This window comes from Cryptomeria japonica, chromosome 7, assembly GCF_030272615.1.
Source record: "Cryptomeria japonica chromosome 7, Sugi_1.0, whole genome shotgun sequence".
NCBI classification, from domain to species: Eukaryota; Viridiplantae; Streptophyta; class Pinopsida; order Cupressales; family Cupressaceae; genus Cryptomeria; species Cryptomeria japonica.
The window spans coordinates 539,024,735-539,046,586 of NC_081411.1; positions in this window are offsets into that span (position 1 = coordinate 539,024,735).

Here is a 21,852-nt window from a genome sequence, read left to right on the forward strand (position 1 = left end):
GTGGGAGCTCACAAGCAATCCTATCCCTTCATCTTGAATCCATCCTAGCCATCCATTTTTCCTCTCCTCTTCCTATAAATTGAGGATGCCACCCCTTCATTTTTCATCTCCAAGTTTAGTAATCTTATGTTGCCCTTTTGAGCCTAGGAAAATTATTTTAGCATCCTTATCATGTCAAAATCATCCTACATCCACACTTAATCATCTCATCTCCATCACCCTCCAAGATCCATCTCATTTGTGCACAACATTGGAGAGCCATCCACATCAAGCAAGCAAAAAGGAGCACATCAAGTGGAGCATCATCCAAGGGCGCCTTCACTTCATCAAGCTCAATCTGAAGGAGAAGGTATTGGTTTGTGAGGTATATGCATTTCATCCCTGTTTTGAGCATTTCAAATTATGTCTTTTTATTTCATGTGATTATATGTTTGATTTGCATATTTGTCATCTAATCCACCTCCAATTTTTTTTCCCTCTTCATTCTAGCATGCCCGGTGGGTCCCACATCCCTGAATTTAACCTTTTTTTGCAAATTTTTGTGACTTTTTGTCGCAGGTTCCGCTTCAGCACAAAAACTCGTATGAGTTCCTATCTAACGTGGAACGACTCTATTTCTTTTGTCGTATGGGCTACCAAGAAAACTCGTACGATTTAGTATTTGTCATACGAGCCGGTATAATAACTCGTACGAGTTTCTGTTTACTCATATAAAAACAGAGAATTATTTTTTTTAGCAGTTTTTTTGTCCTCTGTACTAAAACTCGTACGAATTTATGTCTTACATAGTACAAGTTTTGTGTTTTATCATATGGTTGTCTGGGGTTTGTCGTACGAGCAGGTGGAATAACTCGTAGAAGTTGTTGTTTCTGTTTACTCGTATAAAAAATAGAGTTTTTTTCTAGCAGTTTTATATATGGAATATAGTCAAATTTCAGGGCTTTTTCAAGATCAGGAGTTTTTGGATGTTTTGACAGTCTAACAAGTGTTTGTAGATCTCATTTGTCAAAGGATTCGTCAATCAAATCTATGCTTGTCAAAGACTTCATTTTGAAACTACTAACCAAGTGGTGTTGCAGGTTGCCTTGGAGATTCGATTAAACCGTGTGTTTTCGATTTTTAGGCACTTAGGCTTAATTAGGGGGATAAATGAATCATTGTCTTTTGTGTTTGTAGAAAGTGTGAAAGTAGGAGAGTATGCTCGTCTATCCAGATAATCAGAAATCCAAACCTGGCACTTTTCTATTCTATTTTTTTTGCCATATTTGTTTTATCTTCATTCCATTTTCCTCCAAACTTCACTAGATCCCCCGCATTGCCATTTTGCACATTTCCTTCCTATGGGACCTTATCCCAAAATCCACTTTTTGAAGCCCAAAATTCCACATTTCTCTATTTTTAGGGTTTGTCATAACTCCTTTCTATTTTACCCAATCACCTCCAAATTTTCTCACATTGTCTATCTCCAACTTTTGCTTCTTTGTCCCTCTTGGACAAATTTTTCCATTCCTTCACCTCTCCTCCAAAATCCCCATTTTATGTTTGCCTATCCCTTGGAAAGTGACAAAAACCTAGTCAAACCCCATTTACCCATCAAAGCTTCCTCCAAATCCACATTTGTCATTAGTAAAAAAAAATTTATTCATGTTTTTCTACTTATTCCCAAAACTTCAAAAAAATTAATATTTTTGTCATTTTGTTGTCTTTTGCATGACTCTTGTTGAAGACTCCATTTTTCAAACTACTAATCAAGTTGTTTTGCAGGTTACCTAGCTAATTCAACCAAATATTGTGCATTTATTTAAATTAGGCACCTAGATATTAATTAAAATGGAATGAACCATTGTCTTATGTGTTTTTAAGAAAAGCGTAAAGGTAGGAGAGTATGCTCTCATCTTACTAGACGATCAGAAATCCAGACCCTCCAATCTTTTCTTGTTTGATTGTGTGTTTACCTCTAGCATGCCTGCCCTCCCAACTTGCTCTTTGAGAAGGTAAGAGGGGAATGACCCAAGTGAGTACACCCAGACCTGGGGTTCCCAACTCACTATAATAAATAGGCCATTGACTACAAAAAGGTCAATGGTTGGGGCTATATGAGAGTTCACTCTCACATTGGGTGCTTAGTAGGATCCTAGAGATCTCAATCACGCTTGCATGACTACTAATTTTTTGGTGCTTCGTTGGGCTATAGGCCTCAATTGTGCTTGCGCAACTTTGAAGGGTAGCTCCTAACAGGAAGACTTACTAAACACCTTGTTCATAGTGGCCAAAAACCTTCTAGTCATTGGTGTAGGAGGTCGGACCTCCGAAGCCGCCTATATTTTTATGGCCCTTAGTAGAGACACAAATTTCACCATGAGGAGTTTTCATGGGAATTGATTCTTGGCTGCCCCGAGAAGTGAGTTTCATGGAGGGGAGCCAGTGGGGTCAAGCATCTAAGTGTTCGCTCTGGGTAAGCATAGCTAGGAAACCGATTGGGATCTAATGACTTTTGTCCTTGCCAGCCTTAAGAATGTTGTATATGAGCATGCATGTCTTTGGGATAATATGTATTTGATCATTGTGTTTTCTTTGTTTGATACATACTTGCCAAGAGAAGACTAAAAACACATCACTATCCCCAAACACTTTGCAAAAACACTTGTCAAGACACAAACAATTGTCCAAATCATTACCCACACAAAGTCCAAAATTGCGTCAAAACTTCGTCCATCCCATGTTTCATAAGCCCAAGAGAGAAGCTAAGAGTTCATCCTCTCCATCAACATTCAAGTTTGTCCTTTGAAACACCTACTATCATCCAATTCAGGGTGGTCATATCTCTTCATACAACTTGTCGTTCGAATCGATCCTCCATTAAGTCATGTTCATGCCAAAGATAACCTAGTTATCAAGTTTCTTCTAAGCCATCACTACCATACCTCCTCCATCAATCATCCTCAAATTTCCCAAGGACTTAGCACATCAAATCAATCTTCCTCCACTATCAAATCAATTATTAAAATTCAAATCCAATCATCCTCTAATCCAATTTAACCCTGCGTTAAGATTACATGCCTTGTGAAATTCCATTTAGACCTCATCATTAATCAATTGGCTCTCATGCTTGAAGGGGAGTCCTCTCCAAGTACCTTTTGCCTAATCCTTTTGAGTCGATCAAGACTCTTATTCGTGTCTTTACTTTTCTTAGGGTCATTAGTCAACCCTTGGTATAAGAGAGGCTTTTTAATCATCAATCCAAGGTCTAAATTCTACACAACTTTGCCATCACCTTACTTGTGGTTGCATCCACCACCTAAAATCCTCATCCAAGGACTAAGGTGTCAAATCCTAATCAAATCCAAGCTCTAATCCAAGAACCATACCAATCAACAAAATCCCTTGTCATAAAAGACAAAATCCAAAATTTCACAAATATCTTGCTAAGTCCTTTCATCACAAATTTTCCCCTCCAAACTTTTCCAAGGTTATTTGTGTATGGTCACAACTTGATCCCAAAAGAGAAAGATGGTTCAACAACAATATGGCATGTCGGACATTAGTGCCCTATATGAAGATCCCATGTAAGATCCTACACAAAGTGGGAAACCTAGCAATCAAGATCAAAGCCAAAATCCTAACATGGTTAGCCAAGATGAACTCTCTCTGGAAGTGCAAACTTTCATAGCGGATTCTTAGAACCAAGAGATGATGGAAAAGTTGATTCAACACAATCCTAATGCACTTCTGAAAAACTCTCCTTGAGAGTGGAGCTCAACTTCCGCCTGAATTTAATAGATCCACTTTTGCCCAACAACCACAAGGAGACCTCGCTCCCACACAAAGTGCCGCACCTATTATTTAGACTTAATCAATTGCAACCCCATCAATCATCCAAGCTCAATCAATGCCACCCATGGCACCTCCCACCATGGTCTCCATCCCACCTTCTTCCACCTTACCATCTATACCACTATCACATCCGATCTCATCTATTTTCCAACGCACTTCTATACCACCTCCTTCCGTTCAACCACCTATTTCTATTCCACAAACTTCCCTTCCCGCCAACAATGTCACAAATTTTATCTGGGCCATACTCAATCTTGTCACAACAGTTTGCGGACTGCAACCAACTATCACACAAATCCCTGTGACATCGATCTTCACATCCCACATTCCCACCTCCTCATCATATCAATATATTGGTGGTAGTGCACCTTCTTTGGCTCATCCAATTCTTAGGGCAACTACAATTCATCATTATCAAAGTCCACAACAAGACCTCATAAAGGAAATTCAAGACATGAAAAATATCATCAAGGACATGAAAGAAAGGACTAATAAAAGAAAAACTTACTCGTTCGAAGAGTTTTTCCCTTGTCCTTACGACCCATCTATATCAGTTGCACCCTACCCCCCAGGATTTGAGATCCCCAAATTCACCAAGTATGAAGGCAAAGGAGACCCCCGCGACCATGTTCGAGAATTCCACATCTTATGCCAAGAAGTCTCCTATAGTGACCTTTATCTTCGCAGACTCTTTCCCAAGAGTCTCACGAGAGATGCCCTGGCATGGTTCTCATCTCTACCACGAGGTTCCATTGTCTCCTTTCCAGACTTGGCAAAAAAATTTGTGGCCCACTATGCTTACAACATGGTTAATGATGTTTCTATGATGGACCTATGCAATACAAAACAAAGGCCCGGAGAAACCTCTGCCAATTTCCTACAAAGATGGTGACATATTATCAAGAAATTCCAGTGGGAGATGCCAGAACAACATCAAATTGAACTATTTCAAAAGAACTTGGTACCTGAACTTTTGAGACCTTTAATATCCCAATGTATCAAATCCTTCCAAAAATTGATCAATAAGGGTCTCGCCCTTGAACGTGTCTTGTTGGAGGAAGGAACCTTGAAACATTACCAAAAATTGACACAAAGTTCTCCCTCTTATCATAACGACAAGCCAAAATTTTGGTCTAAAAACAAAAACGTGGTCAATGATGGCATAACTGATGCAAAGCGGGTCCAAACCGTGGCCACTACCCCAAAATCCACCACCAATAATCATCAATTAAATAATCAAAACAATCAAAATCAATCCCAAAAACCTCACAACAATGTTTCAGTCCAGGGACAACCACCCCGATCAAATAACAAGACTCCAAGAGATTTCACTCCTCTTGTTGAGCCTATTGAAATGGTGTTTCAAAAACTTGTCCAAGCGGGTGCAGTGATTTTTCCAATCACTCGCTTGTTTGACCCCAATCAACCTAAACCAAGATGGTATAATGAAAATGAGTATTGTGAATACCATCATATCAAGGGGTATGATACATGAAAGTGTATGAAACTGAAGATCTCATTGATAGAGGTGAGATTGAAGTAGCAAATGCAAAACCTGGTAATAACAATGAAAACTCAAAATGTACCAGGAACCCTTCCCGAAGCATGATAAAGGAAAAGGCTCATCATCTAATGCAATGGGTTATGACTACACTAATCACATAACCAGCTTTGATTTTTTAGTAGGTCGCATTGAACCTGTAGACACTCCTATCAATGTCATAACCATCCAAGGAGTTAATCCTCCTTCTTGCCAAAGCAGACCAAATCCTGCTAGGATAGTCATTCAAGGTGCCATGCCTTATGCCTCCCATTTCCACAATGACTGTAATGTAACTATGCGCCAAGGTAAAATCACCATGCAAGGAGTCCCTCCCCCACCAAATCCACCGCCCATGTCTTCCACCCGCTGATATGACCTCCTGGACCAACTTGAGAAGACCCCCGCTCAGATCTCCATTTTGGAACTTCTTAAAACTTCCCTGGTCCATAAAGAAATTTTGGAACAAGCCTTTCTCGAATCATGCATTCCTGATAACATCAACGCCACCCAATTCCAAGCCCTCATTGGAAACCTTGTTGCCCAGCAGCACCTGGTATTTACCTCCAAAGATGCTCTCACTGATGAAAACCATAACAAACCTTTACACATCGAAGCTCTTATCCACAAGCATAAGGTCAAATGTATCCTGATAGATGGTGGATCTGGGCTTAATCTGTGTACATACAAATTAATAAAACAATTGGAACTTTATGAGGATCTGATAGACATGTCAGGAAGGATCACAATAAAGGCATATGATGATGTGAAAAGAATTTCAAAGGGCATGATCACCTTACCTCTTCAAGTGGGCCCCATTACAATTGAAACCCCTTGCCAAGTACGAGATCTTGATCTCCCCTACAACATTCTACTCGAGCGGCCATGGATTCATTCCTTGCAGGTCGTACCCTCCACCTATCACCAATGCATCAAATTCCCCTATAATGGAAGAGAGATCACTATCAAAGGTGATCCCCAACCTTTTCAATATTGGAAACTATTAGAGGGGAAGCATCCATATCATTATCCACTAAATAGAGCCTCACCAACACCCCTATCTGACACATCAAATGTTGCCTCCACTTCATCACAATCAGATAATCAAAACAAGATATTGGACAATGGCTCTAGAGAATACAAATTAGAGGACGTCTTGTTAATAGGCAACCTCCCTCTCTCTCCTAAGACATTTGGAAAACCAAAGGAGCTCAAAAAGGAACCAAAACCAGTCATACAATATCAAAATACCACCTTCCAGCAATGGGGCCCACTTAATGAGGAGAGTCTTGAAGAAGTAGATGTCTCTTCCTGGTTGTACTGGGAAGAGGATGATGAGCCAGCAAAAGTACCCAATAAAATGTACCCAAAAGCATCTGCCATAGTTAAAAAAATGGGATACAAAGGATATGGCATGGGACCAGAGGAAAAAGGAAGAAAAACACCCATAAATCCTATCTCCTACAAACACAACAGAGGCTTAGGGTACACCCCAGTGCCTAAGATCACTATCGTTGGTGCCCCTTCTAGTCCTTCTTTGGATATCAAAAGCAATGACAAAGAGGAATTCCACAAAATGCCTTATGAATACGAGAAAAATATCTTCTTTGACGCTTACATCAATACCATCACCCCCTTAACCCCTCCCACTTCACATGAGCTACATCTTGTCCATCCTGAACTCATTGACTGGGGCCAATGAGACAAACCCACTTTGGATATCCGATGATAATGCTCTCATTGCTCTCTTGACGATGCAAAATCTAGAAGATTGTAACAGAATTGAGGGTATTCAACTACACAAAAAAGGGATACTTTGGTTATCAGAACAATGCCCTTAGCCACAAAAAAGATAATAAAAGGAAAAGACATGATTCCCTAGGTGAAAACCTCCCTAAGGCACCTTTGGATGATCAAAAAATAAAAACAAAGGGCAATATCCAAAAGTGAAAACCTAGAAAAGGCACTTGACGATGAGGTATTTGACCTCCCTACCATTGGTTACCTTCCATGGGACAAATCAAATTTACTGATAGAAGAAACAAACAGCATCAACATGGGCACCGAAGCCATCCCACAAAATGTGTTCATTGCCAAGTCCCTCATAGAAAAAGAGAAACAAGATTTCATCAACTTCCTTACAGAGGTAAAAATTAATTTTGCATGGTCCTATGTTGATATGCTAGGGTTGGATCCTGCCTTGGTGGTTCACAATCTTGTTGTCCGCCTAGATACAAAACCTATAAAACAAAAACTATGCAAAATGCACCCGCATATTTCTCTCCTGGTCAAGGTAGAACTCCAAAAGATGTTAGATGCAGAATTCATCAAACCCATAAACTACGCTGAATGGGTCTCTAACATTTTACCTGTCGGGGGCATCTGCATCTGCACAAATTTTTGAGATCTAAATAGAGCTTGTCCTAAAGATGATTTCCCACTCCCCAATATAGACATGATTGTGGACCTTATAGCAGGACATGAAATGCTATCGCTAATGGATGGGTTTTCTGGATACAACCAAATCAAGCTAGCAGATGAGGATCAGCATAAAACCGCATTCACAACACCATGGGGTACTTTCTGTTACCAGGTCATGCCTTTTGGCCTTAAAAATGTTGGAGCTACATATCAATGTGCAATGACAACAATTTTTCATGACCTCTTGCACAAAATTATGGAGGACTACGTGAATGATCTGCTAAGCAAATCCAAGACAAGACAAGAGCACATCCCTATTCTAAAACAGATCTTCGAAAGATTGGAAAAATATAAGTTGCGCCTAAATCCCAAAAAGTGTGTTTGGAGTGACATCGGGAAAACTACTAGAATTAATTGTTTCCCATAGAGGCATCGAGGTTGATCCCGCAAAGGTAAAAGCTATTATGGAAATGACTCCGCCAAAAACTCTCAGACAACTGCGCAGTCTCGAGGGAAAACTCCAGTTTGTCAGGCATTTCATTTCACAGCTAACAGACAAGTGCCATCCATTTGCACACCTATTGCGTAAAGACACAATATTCAAATGGGATTGCTTATGTCAAAAGGCCTTTGAGAAATTAAAAGAATATCTAGCATCACCTCCAGTTTTGATGCCACCTACCCCTGGAAAACCCCTCATTTTGTACATATGCGCTACTACAGTGGCATTGGGGGCATTACTGGTGCAAATAGATGATCAAGGGAAGGAACACACCATTTACTACATCAGTCGGACAATGGTAGGATATGAACTCAATTACACCCCCATTAAAAGAGCATGTTTGGCATTAGTGTTTAGCACACAAAAACTTCGACACTATATGTTGAACAACAAAACAAAGTTGATGGCCAAGATAGACCAGCTTAAATATCTCTTGTCTAAAGCTCCTCTCACTGGCAGAACCGCTAAATGGGTCATGCTCTTGAGTGAGTTTGACATTGAAAACGTGGATAGAAAGGCAATCAAGGGACAAGTTATTGTAGATCAGCTGGTTGTAGCTCCACTTCCAGGTGACCATCCTCTTCTCATAGAATTACAAGATGAGTTCATTATGGCTTTCACCACATCCCCCACATGGCAATTATACTTTGATGTCTCTTGCACTCAAAATGGATCAGGGGTGGGAATATTATTGGTTACACCTTAAGGAGATGGCACCCCCAAATCATACAAAATAGCCTTTGCATGTACCAATAACATAGCAGAATATGAGGCACTCATCACAAGTTTGTGTCTAGTTATCCACTGGAAAATAAAGGAGTTACAAGTTTATGGTGATTCTCAACTTGTTATAAAACAAGTCAATAATGAGTACCAGACAAAAGATGATAAACTTCTTCCTTACCGAACCATGGTTGAAGATCTTAAGCAACATTTCATAGCAATCACATTTAATCAAATCCCACGAACAAACAACAGGGTTGCAGATGCAATGGCCACCATTGGCTCCCTCCTTCAAATGCTAGCACACAGTCAAAAGTGAAAGTTCTTGGTCGAGCAATTATTTATACCAGCATATGACCTACCAGAGTCTGAAATGGTGTGTGTTGTCGTTGGTCCTAACTCCCCTTGGTACCAAGAAACCTTCGCTTTCCTCAAAGACAACACCATTCCCCCACATCTCACAAAAACCCAACAACAAACCTTCATCCACTGATGTGCTCGTTACACCATCCTCGGAGACACCCTATTCAGAAGGCATTTCAATGGTTCCCTCCTAAGGTGTTTAGATAAACAAGAGGTGGAATGGGCATTACATGAAGTACACGAGGGTATCTATGGGGCACACTCAAGTGGCTCAAATTGGCTAAAAAACTCTTGAGAACAGGATACTATTGGCCTAAAATGGAATTATATGCATATAACTATGTGAAGAAATGCATCCCTTGCCAACAACATGGTGACAAGATTAATGCACTGTCACAAGAATTGTAGCCATTCATTACACCATGGCCCTTCCCACAGTGGGGGCTCGATCTCATTGGGAAAATCCACCCCTCATCTTCCAACGGACATAAATTCATTATCACTGCCACCGAGTATTTCACCAAGTGGGTAGAGGCTATCCCTCTTACTTTTACCACTAGTAAGCAGATATCCAAATTCATCCTAAACTATCTAATTTGCTGGTATGGCATCCCAAAAGTTATTATCACAGATAATGGCAAACAATTTAAAAACTGGGATGTCAAAGAACTCTGCCAAAAATTCAACGTCCAACATCGCTTCTCCACCCTGTATTATCCCCAAGGCAACGGCCAAGCTGAGGATTCTAATAAAACCTTAATCAAAATCCTCAAAAAGACAGTCAATGAAGTTGGCCGTGATTGCCACCTCCAACTCCATCCCGCTTTGTGGGCCTACCGCACCTCCACCTGCACCCCCACAGGTGCCACCCCTTATTCCCTGGTCTTTGGCTCTGAAGCCATCCTTCCCCTTGAGATTGAGATCCCCTCTCTAAGGGTATCACTGCAAGACATCCTACCAGAGGAAGAATACAGAATTGCCCACTTATAAGAGCTAGAATTGTTAGATGAAAGGTGCCTCAAGGCCTTGAACCATCTCCGGGTATATTAGAACCGCTTGTGGATGAGTTATCACAAAAGAGTCAGAACCTGGGAATTCCAAGTTGGTGATCTTGTCCTCATGGAGAATCAGAAAAATCTACAAGAAAGAGAAAAGAAAGGCAAGTTTGAACCTAATTGGCTTGGACCATATGTAATCACAGCAAAATATGGATCAGGAGCTTATTAGTTGGCTACTCCTGAAGGTGATCCTTTGAATGATCCAATGAATATCATGCACCTCAAAATATTTTATGCTTAGTCCTCATAAATTCTTAAATTGTCAAAAAAATCAAAAAAAATCAAAAAAAAAAAATCAAGAAATCAAAAGAATCAAAAAATAAAATAAATAAATAAATAAAAAATAAAATAAAAAATCGTCCATTAGTGAAAACCAATTTGTGGCGCTATGGAAAAGTACCTTGGTGAAAACCTCCATGCAGACGCCAAGGTAAATGACCAGATCCACTATCTATGACACTGCAAATCACTCTCCGTACAATCCTCCCATTCGCAGCATTCCTTCCCTCTCACCTTCCAATAAAACATGTGTATGATGATGAGTCTTCACCTGAGTCATGAATAAGGAATGTCCCATTAAACTGAGCTTCTATGTCTGTCTGTAAACTTCAAGAAGTCTTGAGAAACAATCCCAAATCCACTAGTCACTCTCCAAAACCATTTTGGGATTACAGTAAGAAAGATTGTTGGCATTTCAATATCAGGAGATTGTTGATATTCAATAAGGATATTGAGAAGGTTGTTGAAGATTATTGATATAACTGAAGAAGGATGATAACTATCTTTATAACATTATTTTGTCATTGATGTCAAGAAATTGATTATCTGATTCAATATGATGTTGCCATATCTTGAGAAGATTGATTTGAAGAGAATTAGGATGTCGGTAAAAGACATAGAAAGAATGCGATGAATAAAGGGAGGAATAAGTTATTCAATGGGAAACTATTACCAAGTTAGACAATGATGAGATCATGATGTTTAGATTGTTTTGATATTCTACATATGTTGTTGAGTGTAAGGTTAATACTATACTATGCAACCGAGCAAAGAACCTAGTCTGTAAACCCTAAAGAACCTAGCTGGTAAACCCTAAGGTTATCGATATTGGTTAATGAAGGCAAAATCTCTACCGAGTAAAGTATAGTATTTACCGAGTTCCAACCGAGTTATGATAGTGTGCATTAGATGAATACAAGCATTATTTAATGAAGGACAATGATTAGCTGGAGATGTATAAATGATTGGTATGTCGTGCATGAAGTTTGTTAAGGATCTATGGCAAAGGAAAATTAGGAGGAAGATCTAAAGCATAGATTGAACTGCAATAACCTTATGCAAGTTCCAAGAAGGGAATGCAAGTCCCGAGATAAGGTAAAACATTTTCAGGTCGAAGGATACATTGAACTTGGTCAAGTTTGAAGATCTGATGGCTAAGATTGATCATGGGAAATGTGATCAAGGAGATTTAGCAGTTAGCAATTGTTTATAAATAAGGAATTGTTAATAAATAATGTATGCAGGCAAGCGTATGCACAGGGATGCTACATAGTGATTACCAAGCACAGAATCTTGAAGACTTGTTTGAATAACAGAGTAGAGAGCCCAGCAGAGGGACAAGATAAGTCCTATGACTAGATTGTTTTGAGCAAATAAGAATCTTCTTTAGCATTTTAGATGTGAAGTTGCAGATAGATTTTTATTACTGTTATTTTATAAGTGACAGAAAATCTCTTAACCAAGTGGAATTAACAGTCTTATATGTAAACCCTCTAGCAAGCTAACTTTCTAAATGAGTGTTTGAAATCCTTTGACAAAGTCACTTCTAACAAAGTGAAGATCCTAATAGATCTGAGGAAAATTGCTTAACTGGGTCACATCTAGCAATGTGTTTGTAATCTTTAATAGGATTTGATTTTAACTGAGCATACTCTAGAAGAGCATATTTCTTAGTGGGTCCTAAATCCCACAGTGGTTTTTTCCTATTTGGGTTTCCACGTTAAATCTGGTGTTATGAGTGTTATGATGATTATGTGTTTGTGAGTTTGCATGTTTAGCAGCTTTTGGTTAAGTTGCTGAAGTATAAGTTACCAAGGTTGAATCTGTTAATTTTATGGAAGTTTAAGTTTGTATGATTCACCCCCCCTCTCATCTTGTTAGTTATTGGCATTTGTACTTTACATTTAGTATCAGAACTAACAAACCATAGAATCACTTGCCTAATCCAAAAGGCCACTTTGCCCTAGGGATGACTCCTTCCCTCACTTGGCAACCTAATCCTTCATCCTAGTTCTACTCTTGGCAAGAGGTATCATTTGGTCACAAGGAAGTGACTTGTTAGATTTTTTTAGATCTTTCATATAGACTTGCATCTTTTTCCCTATGACTGCCACTATTTACGACTTCCTGGGTTCTTCCATATCTAGGTACGTTATGATAGGCCCATACTGGGGCATATTTCATAGTATGGCATGTTTTGGATCCCTCTTGTATAAACCGATGACCTGGTACTAGTGTTTATCAACACTTACCTTCTCATGTACAAGAGGTATCGGTGTGTTTGAGGGTTTCCTTGCACGAACCCACAACTTTGTATTAGTGTTTCTTAATACTTGCATTGTTGTGTGCAAGAAATTCCCGTTTGTCTACAAAGTCAGTCCACACCCTGGGTTTCTCATGGCATCCTGATTTCTATAATCAGTGGTGCAAGCCACTCAGGGTAACATCAAACTAGGTTGGCTCCCCACATTTGTTGTGCACAAAATCTCACCATCATTCCATCAAATCCTAAACTCAATAATCCCATGGAGTTCTCAATTTCCATCACTTCCCATCTATTCCATATTCTTCTATCTAAGACCATTGTGTTATTATTGGCATATTCCCTCTTTTTATTAATTCATTCACATCATGTAGAGTGCATTTCTTAGACAGACATTTTTTTCCACAAAACATTTACCATATAAGATTGCATCACAAAAGTAAAAGATACACTCATCCATATAGCATTACATTTGTACTGCATCATAAATCATTCACACATGTGTATTTATACATAAAGCATAAAAAACACTCATCATGCATCCAAAAACTATGTCAGCAACACATCATAAACATACATACATAAGCATCCACTCTGCATCACAAAATAGGTCAGCATAGCGCATCCATGATTTCATCCATATATGACATCATAAGAGAAACAAAAATAATCCATCACAATAAATGCTACACATCATCTGTCACCAATCGAATCATGTATACATATATATATAAAGAGGAAAATATGTCTGTCATGATACAATGACCCCTCATTGGGTCCATTGTGGCATATATGGGCCCCCGTGAGGGCCCATCTTCCCTCACAGTCTCGCCTCTCCTATTCTTCTTTCCAAATTCTTCACGAATGCTTCATATTTCTTCTTTGTTTACCCCTTCCACCCTGATTCTTCTTCCTCTTTTTTTTAGAACTTTTCATCCTTTTTCCAAAAAAATCCTCGAGGGAGCATACACCCCCCATGCTTTACGTTGGGGCCCTTTTCTTCTTCTATCTTCTACACACCGCCAAAATGTAGACACTTAAAAATAATTATCTTAGTTATTTTTAATTCCTCACATAATTAATTATGATTCTGTTCATGTCTTATATAGGATGAATCCTTCCTGAAACTAGACACTCTGATCATGTCTTATACAGGATGAATCCTTCCTAAAACTAAACATTGTGATCAATCATGTCTTATACAAGATGAATCCTTCTTGAAACCAGACGCTCTGATCATGTCTTATATAGAATGAATCCTTCCTAAAACCAGATGCTCTGATCATGTCTTATACAGGATGAATCCTTCCTGAAACCAGACGTTGTGATCAATCATGTCTTATATAAGATGAATCCTTCCTAAAACCAGACACTTTGATCATGTCTTATACAAGATGAATCCTTCCTGAAACTAGACATTGTGATCAATCATGTCTTATACAGGATGAATCCTTCCTGAAGCCAGACACTTTGATCATGTCTTATACAGGATGAATCCTTCCTGAAACCAGACGTTGTGATCAATCATGTCTTATACAGGATGAATCCTTCCTAAAACCAGATGTTGTGATCAATCATGTCTTATACAGGATGAATCCTTCCTGAAACCAGATGCTTTGATCATCTTTGTCTTATAGAGGATGAATCCTTCCTGAAACCAGACTAAATCTAGATCTTATCAATCAAATCAAAAAAGATGTTTCAATCTTACCTACCTAAGCCATCAAGCTCATACTAGAATTTAGCAATCAAGAGTTGGGGCATCCTATCAAATCAATATCATCATCAAAGAAACGAGATTATTCTTTGAATCAACACGTCATCACACCACGCTTCAAAGAGGGGCAAAATGTAAACACTTAAAAATAATTACTTTTAATTATTTTTAATTCCTCACATAATTAATTAATTAATTATGTTAATTCAAATTCTACTCAATATTAATTAAATATAATTAATATTGTCACTATGGTATGTGACTGATTTATTTAAAAAATCAATCCCTTTATTTATTCTTCTAAAAAATTAAATCCTCACAAATCTCCCTCTTAGATAATTAATTTCAATTAATTAGTTAACCCACATGATTCCGACAAACCATCTTCTTAATTCATCATTAACCTAACAAAGTCTTCTAGAAACTCCCTAAACTCACTTAACCTTATTCTTCTAATTTTTAATTCCCTCCACTTATTCTCTCTCCTAGTCAAAAACTCCTACAAATCCTAATCCCACCTAACATTTCCTCTAATCCCCCTCCTAATGAGTTTCTAATGGCTAATCATCATGATTAGCCACAAAGTTAACTCCTTGTCCCTTCCATCCAACCACTAGCTTTTAATGCTCTTTTCCTAGGTAAATGTGAGATTTTCAAAATATCACAATCCTCTAGGCATCTCCTCTCCCAAGGAATGTCCATGATCATCCCTTTTTGGAGAATTTTTAATTCCTCCTCTCCATTCTTCAAGGAACGTCACATCCCTTGTTCCTCTCAAGGCACATTGGGAAGTCTTCCCAATGCACTTTTCTCTTCTCAAGGTACCTTGGGAAGTCTTCCCAATGTACCTTGAGGAGTGTGGAGACAAGAAATGCCTTTAAGGCATATCTCTTGGTCTCCACACCCTCTCTTGGGCCTTGTGGGAGCCCACAAGCAATCCTAGCCCTTCATCTTGAATCCATCCTAGCCATCCATTTTTCCTCTCCTCTTCCTATAAATTGAGGATGTCGTCCCTTCATTTTTCATCTCCAAGTTCAGTAATTTTATGCTGCCCTTTTGATCCTAGGAAAATCATTTTAGCATCCTTATCATGTCAAAATCATCCTACATCCACACTTAATCATCTCATCTCCATCACCCTCCAAGATCCATCTCATTTGTGCACAACATTGGAGAGCCATCCACATCAAGAAAACAAAGAGGAGCACATCAAGTGGAGCATCATCCAAGGGCGCCTTCACTTCATCAAGCTCAATCTGAAGGAGAAGGTATTGGTTTGTGAGGTATATGCATTTCATCCATGTTTTAAGCATTTCAAATTATGTCTTTTGATTTCATGTGGTTATACGTTTGATTTGCATATTTGTCATCTAATCCACCTCCAAGTCTTTTCCCTTCTTCACCTGCTAACCGCATTTTGCTTGAAGATCCCTTTCGCATTTGCTTGAGAGTTTCTACGGCCTAATCTGTCATGCAAGGAGGATGCCGGCAGAGGTTGTGGAGCTTGGTTTTACATATGTCAATGGATTTGTTTGATAGTTTCTTCCATCACCTCCATCTACCATGCCATCATGCAGGAGGAAGGCTTTTCTTTAAAGATGTTGCATTTGAAATTGTTTGAAAATTTCCAACGCCTTTGAACATCATCGCAGGGGATGCTGGTTACAAACCTGCAAATCGCATTTGCTTGGAATTTCTAATGGCCTCTCAACACCATGCCTGCCAAGTGCATTTATTTGAAGGATTTCTAAAGCCTTTTTACTTCACTCATGACAGGGGAACTTTGGCTTAACGCCTGCCAATTGTAATTGCATGAAAAAATTTAATGACCACGCCTTCAATCTGTAAAAGGCATTCTTTGATTGAGCTTGCCAAACTGACCCAATCATCCACGCATCATTGGATTTCTCTAGAATTTTGGTTAAATGCACTCTTTTATACTTAAATCATATAAACATATGATTTAAAATAGCAATTTAAACCTTGATTCAAAAGACATAGTGAAGCTACAAGACAGGTCCGGCCCCAAAGTGGGTCTGGCTAAAAAAATTTATTTTCAATCAACTGACCCTTGAAATACCTCAGGCACCTTGAACATGCCTCTGGAATTTATTTGCACCATCATCCGATCATTAAAACTCAACCTGCAACTTTCAGGTGCTTGTGTCACATTTTCACATTTAAACCCAAAGAGGAATTTCAAAAACTCGTCAGAACACCTTTTTGGACTTCACAAAATGATAGGCATGTACTCTGATTTATTAACTTTCATCCTGCAAAACCATTCCTCACAATGAATCCTAGGCAATGAGATACCAATGGTCAAAGATGACCAAATGGCTCTATCAGCACTATGAACTTGATAAAATCAATGTGCAGGGACCTCAAAGTGCCTTTACTAAAAATATGAAATGGTCTCTGTGGATCCCCAAATCTAGGGTATAGATACTTTGAAGTACAAGGAAGACCATGGAATTCTCAATTTGATCGGGAAGCTGATAGGGTACAAATGGTGAGCTCATGAAAATAGCCACTTTAACATATGTAATAATGAAAGTGCAGAAAACTCAATAAAATGACTCAAGAAAACATCTTGGAAAACTGATCAAACGGATTGGCTATGACTTCAAACTGGAAACGCAACTTTTCTTTCGTACAAGTAATAAGCATTCTGACATAGCACTCAACTGGGCATTTTTTACACGTGCAAAGTAGGGCTCTGACTAGCTGCTAAAACAAGGACTTATGCAAACAGCACAAATTGCAAATGGATTGGGCCTACCAAACTAAGCAAATGGATTCACAGGGACTTGAAACTTGGCATGTGGACTCACCTATATGCATACAATACAATGCACTTTGAATTTCAACATGACTATCAATTGGGCAAAAGATGCAAGGCCTCAAAGTAGTTCATTTAATAAAATCTGCATTTGCACCTATGATGGACTTTCAGCTCACCCCTTGAAATGGGCCTCTCAAATTCATTAATTTTTTATGAGTCCCAATAGAACCGATTTTTACAATGCAATCAAAATTCACATGACACAACCTCTTATGCCATAGCCAACTCTCATCAATTTGTGCAATCAAACATTTCTTCTCACCCGAGTTTAAATGAAAGATGTTACATTTAGGCTGAGTACCGGTTGCAATCTTCAATCCAGATCTGTTGATAATCTTGCATTTTCTATGCTTGAATTGTAACTGAAACCCCTTATCCACCAACTATCCAAAACTCAAAATATTATGCATTAAACCTTAAACATAATAAACATTATCAGTATTATACTTACCATCGAATGATATAATTCCTCTTCCCTTAATCATGCATGCTTTATCATCTCCAAATCTAACTAGACTGCCATCAAACTCTTGCAAAGATAGAAAATTCCTTTTATCTCCAGTCATATGATGTGACATCCACTATCTATCACCAATTCATCCTTGTTTTCAACTTTAGCAGCAAGGACCTTTTCTTCAGGTATCAGATCATCTTCCTTGATAGCCAAGAATACTCGTTCCTTTCCATTATCGGATCCACTAGTTGAATCTTGTGTTAGTTCATCATCAGAATCAGTCACACCTTCCTTGTCCGCATAGTAGCATGATTTTTCTTTGTTCCTCCTATACTTATGCATGTTCTGATAATCATGGTTAGGCCTAAAATATCTTCTAGCTCTTTCCTCAAATCTTGAATTCCTTTCAGGACATCTAGATGCAAAATGACCTATCTTATTACATGTGAAACATTTAAAATGTGATTTTTCTTCATACTTACTTCCTGTCGGACCTTTAGGTACTCTTATATCAAATAGGGCTTCAAGTTGCTCAAACTCTTCATCTTCTTTCTTCACTTCCTCCAGTTCCTTAGCATATAAGGATTTCCAATCACTCTTGTCGATAGATGATGTCGATGAATGAAAAGCAGGTTTAGATTTTGCAACTCCAGAAGGACCAAATTCCTCAATCTCAATACCAGATAACTTCCCAACCAAGGTATCCCTATTAATAGAGGTGTTTGTCATTATTCTTAACTCATTAATTGTAGTAGCCTTCATCTTGTAAGCTGGTGGCAAATATCTCAATACTTTAGAAACTATTTCATCTTTGCTCAAAGATCCACCACAGCATTGAATTCCGAGAACAATTTCATTAACTCTCTCCATAAAAGCAGTAATCCTTTCATCTTCTTCCATCTTTAGGTTCTCATACCTCACCCAGTAACCATCAAGTTTAGCAATTTTAACAGTAGGGTCACCTTCATTCAGAGTCTCCAATTTATCCCATATAGCCTTTGCAGTTGATTTGTGAGTTAGTCCCATAACGTGTTGATCAGAAATTGCACACAAAAGGGCTTCTCTAGCTCTACAATCACTTTCAATGTCCTTATCCAAGCTTGTTGGAGGAGGATTGCCAAATGCTAGATTATGAGGTGTATATCCTTTCTCAGTGATCTCCCAAATCTCCTTACCAAGACATCTCATATGAGTCTCCATTTGAATCTTCCATACTCTATAATTTGTTCTAGCAAGCCTAGGAATTTCTCTCCGGAAAACAATTGTAGATAAACTTGGTGAACTTGAACTATTAGACACCATAGGATCTTCCCCAAGTAGTTAAGGTTCTGTAGAGAGGACTGGGCTTTGATACCAATTGTTAGACAACTCAGATAACCAGTGGACAACTAAGAGGGGGGGTTGAATTAGTTGTCAACAGATTAAAGAAATTTAAGCATTAAAACCTTATTACCAGAATGCATAAACCAAATACCAGAATAGCAGATATAATAGTTAAGCACAAATATAAGCCACTGAACATTTACCAACCATCCACAAAAGATAACACCAATATTTGTACGTGGAAAACCTGGTAAAGGGAAAAACCACGGTGGAAAGCCTACCCACAGTCAGCTAATACTTCTGCAGTAAATATGTGATTATAAAAGAGGGCCCTGCACATGCAGGAAGGCCAACAGCCTACAGCACACTTCTCATTACAAAAGGAGCCTCATTGACTACAAAATAAATCCAGACTACAATCCGGAAATAAAAGTGAACTGCAAGAATAGAATCTCTTATGCCTGAGTATAGTTCTGGTTAAGCTCAGTATTGAAGGTCTTAAACCTCTTTCACCAACCCAATTTGATCACCTATGATCAACGAAAACCTCTTCTTATGATTACAACCTTATTCGCACACAAATAATTATATATCCCATAAACCAACGATCTACAAAGAGATCTTACATCATATTTATACCAACCCGAGACCTAAATAATTAGGTTGGACACCTAAAAGATAATACAATAAATTCATAATATAAACCCACAATCCAATGATCAACCAATTTGGCCTAAGACTGAAACAACATAATCCGATCAATAGATCCAACTGGAAACACATCGGGATCATCCACCAACACGTCACATAAACTAGTCCATAACCTAGCAGAATAAGATAGCATTAGGTCTGCTCTTAAATGCAACACCACTGATCAATAGGAACATGAACAAGATAACCAATAGCATCTCAAAAGCCATCTAGAAGTCGCACCAACTCCACTTATCAAGTGCATCAAAAGATCTTCAACAAATCTATGTCAGTAAAACCCTTACCGATAACCAAAAAGATTACTAGAACAAATGATAGCTCCTGAGTCATCAAATCTTGAATCAACTGATCATGATACACATCTGAATAGCATGAATGACAAATCCAAACCAATTCCACAAACCAAAGCATATCGGAGCATACCGGATCAATATTATAATCCAACCACTCTACTGGAACCTATCAGAAACCGGTAAACAACCAAAACAGTCGATGTTGCCATCAATGATAAAACATTAATGCAACACATAATCAATTCCTCCAATTTGCCAACAGAAGGAAGTCAAATTGGTGTATGTGCCTACAAAGAAATAGATTGAAGATATTTTTACAAAGCCTTTGCCTAAAGATACTTTTGAGTATCTCAGAGAGAAGCTAGGGGTCATTGCCCCTCCTAATCAGAACTAAGGTGCATTGGTATGCATTAGTCCGGTGCATTTCACAACTATATCTTGTGATTCAGATTGATGAGTGGAGGCTACTACTCAGGGGGGAGTAGTCCGTGAGTTATTTTTTGTTTCTTGTGGTGAAAATATGTGCCTTTAACATTGATGTCAAAGGGGGAGAGAGAGTCATGTGAAAAACTGTGCAAAGTTCAGAGAGAGAGTGTTATAAGGGATAATAGATTTTTCTTTTCTTTGTCATTGATTGTTTTTTACATCATATGTTGCCATCAATGCCAAAGTGGGAAATTGTTGGAAGTTTGGTGAGATTGTTGTAAATAAGTGCTTTGATGATATCTGAGAGATGTGTTGTCATTTATGTCAACATATTTCTCTATCTGTGACAGTGTTGCAGTGAATTCGGTATATTGGTTTGTTCTACATATTGAGGATTAGAGTTTGTGAATTAAAGGTTTTGTAGAGGATTGTGTGTAACTCATTCAGTATGATTTGCAGAGGTCTGCATGAAGATTTGAGTGAGTTATGGTTATCTCTATTGTGGTTGGTTTAGTGTTCAGTATTTTGATTTGTATTTCTCCATATTATAATATCTTATTTTATGGATTTGGAGGAATGTTTTGAACATTTATGTGTGTTGTCAATTCAAATTATTTGTGGTTTGGAGCTCCACAAGTGATTTTTCCAGGTTGACACTCGTTCCAGTTAGTGTTCTTGAAGTTTGGTATGATGATGATATGATTCTAGTAATTTGAGTTGTTGTAGATGTTGCAGTGGTGATTCATGATGCCTGTGGATGTTTTTGGATCATGTGCCTTTTGTGTTGATGGTCCACATTGATCATTGTGCGCATTATTGATGATTTTCTTCAGTGTGTTGGTTTTCTTCATTGTTTTGGCCAGCCAGATGTTTTTAGCATCTTGTGGATGTTCAATGCATAATTATTGGAGGTGTTTCATATTCGAGGCATATGATATGGGTCTATGTTATGTCTTGGCCGACATTGCTTGGTCTACATTTGATTTTGTAGCATGTGTGGTTATTTTTCTTCTTTTTTTAATTAGGTGATGAGTATTGAGCCAACCTTGCTAAGCTTGATGTCATGTATAAATAAATATAATATCCTTGTAATTGAGTGT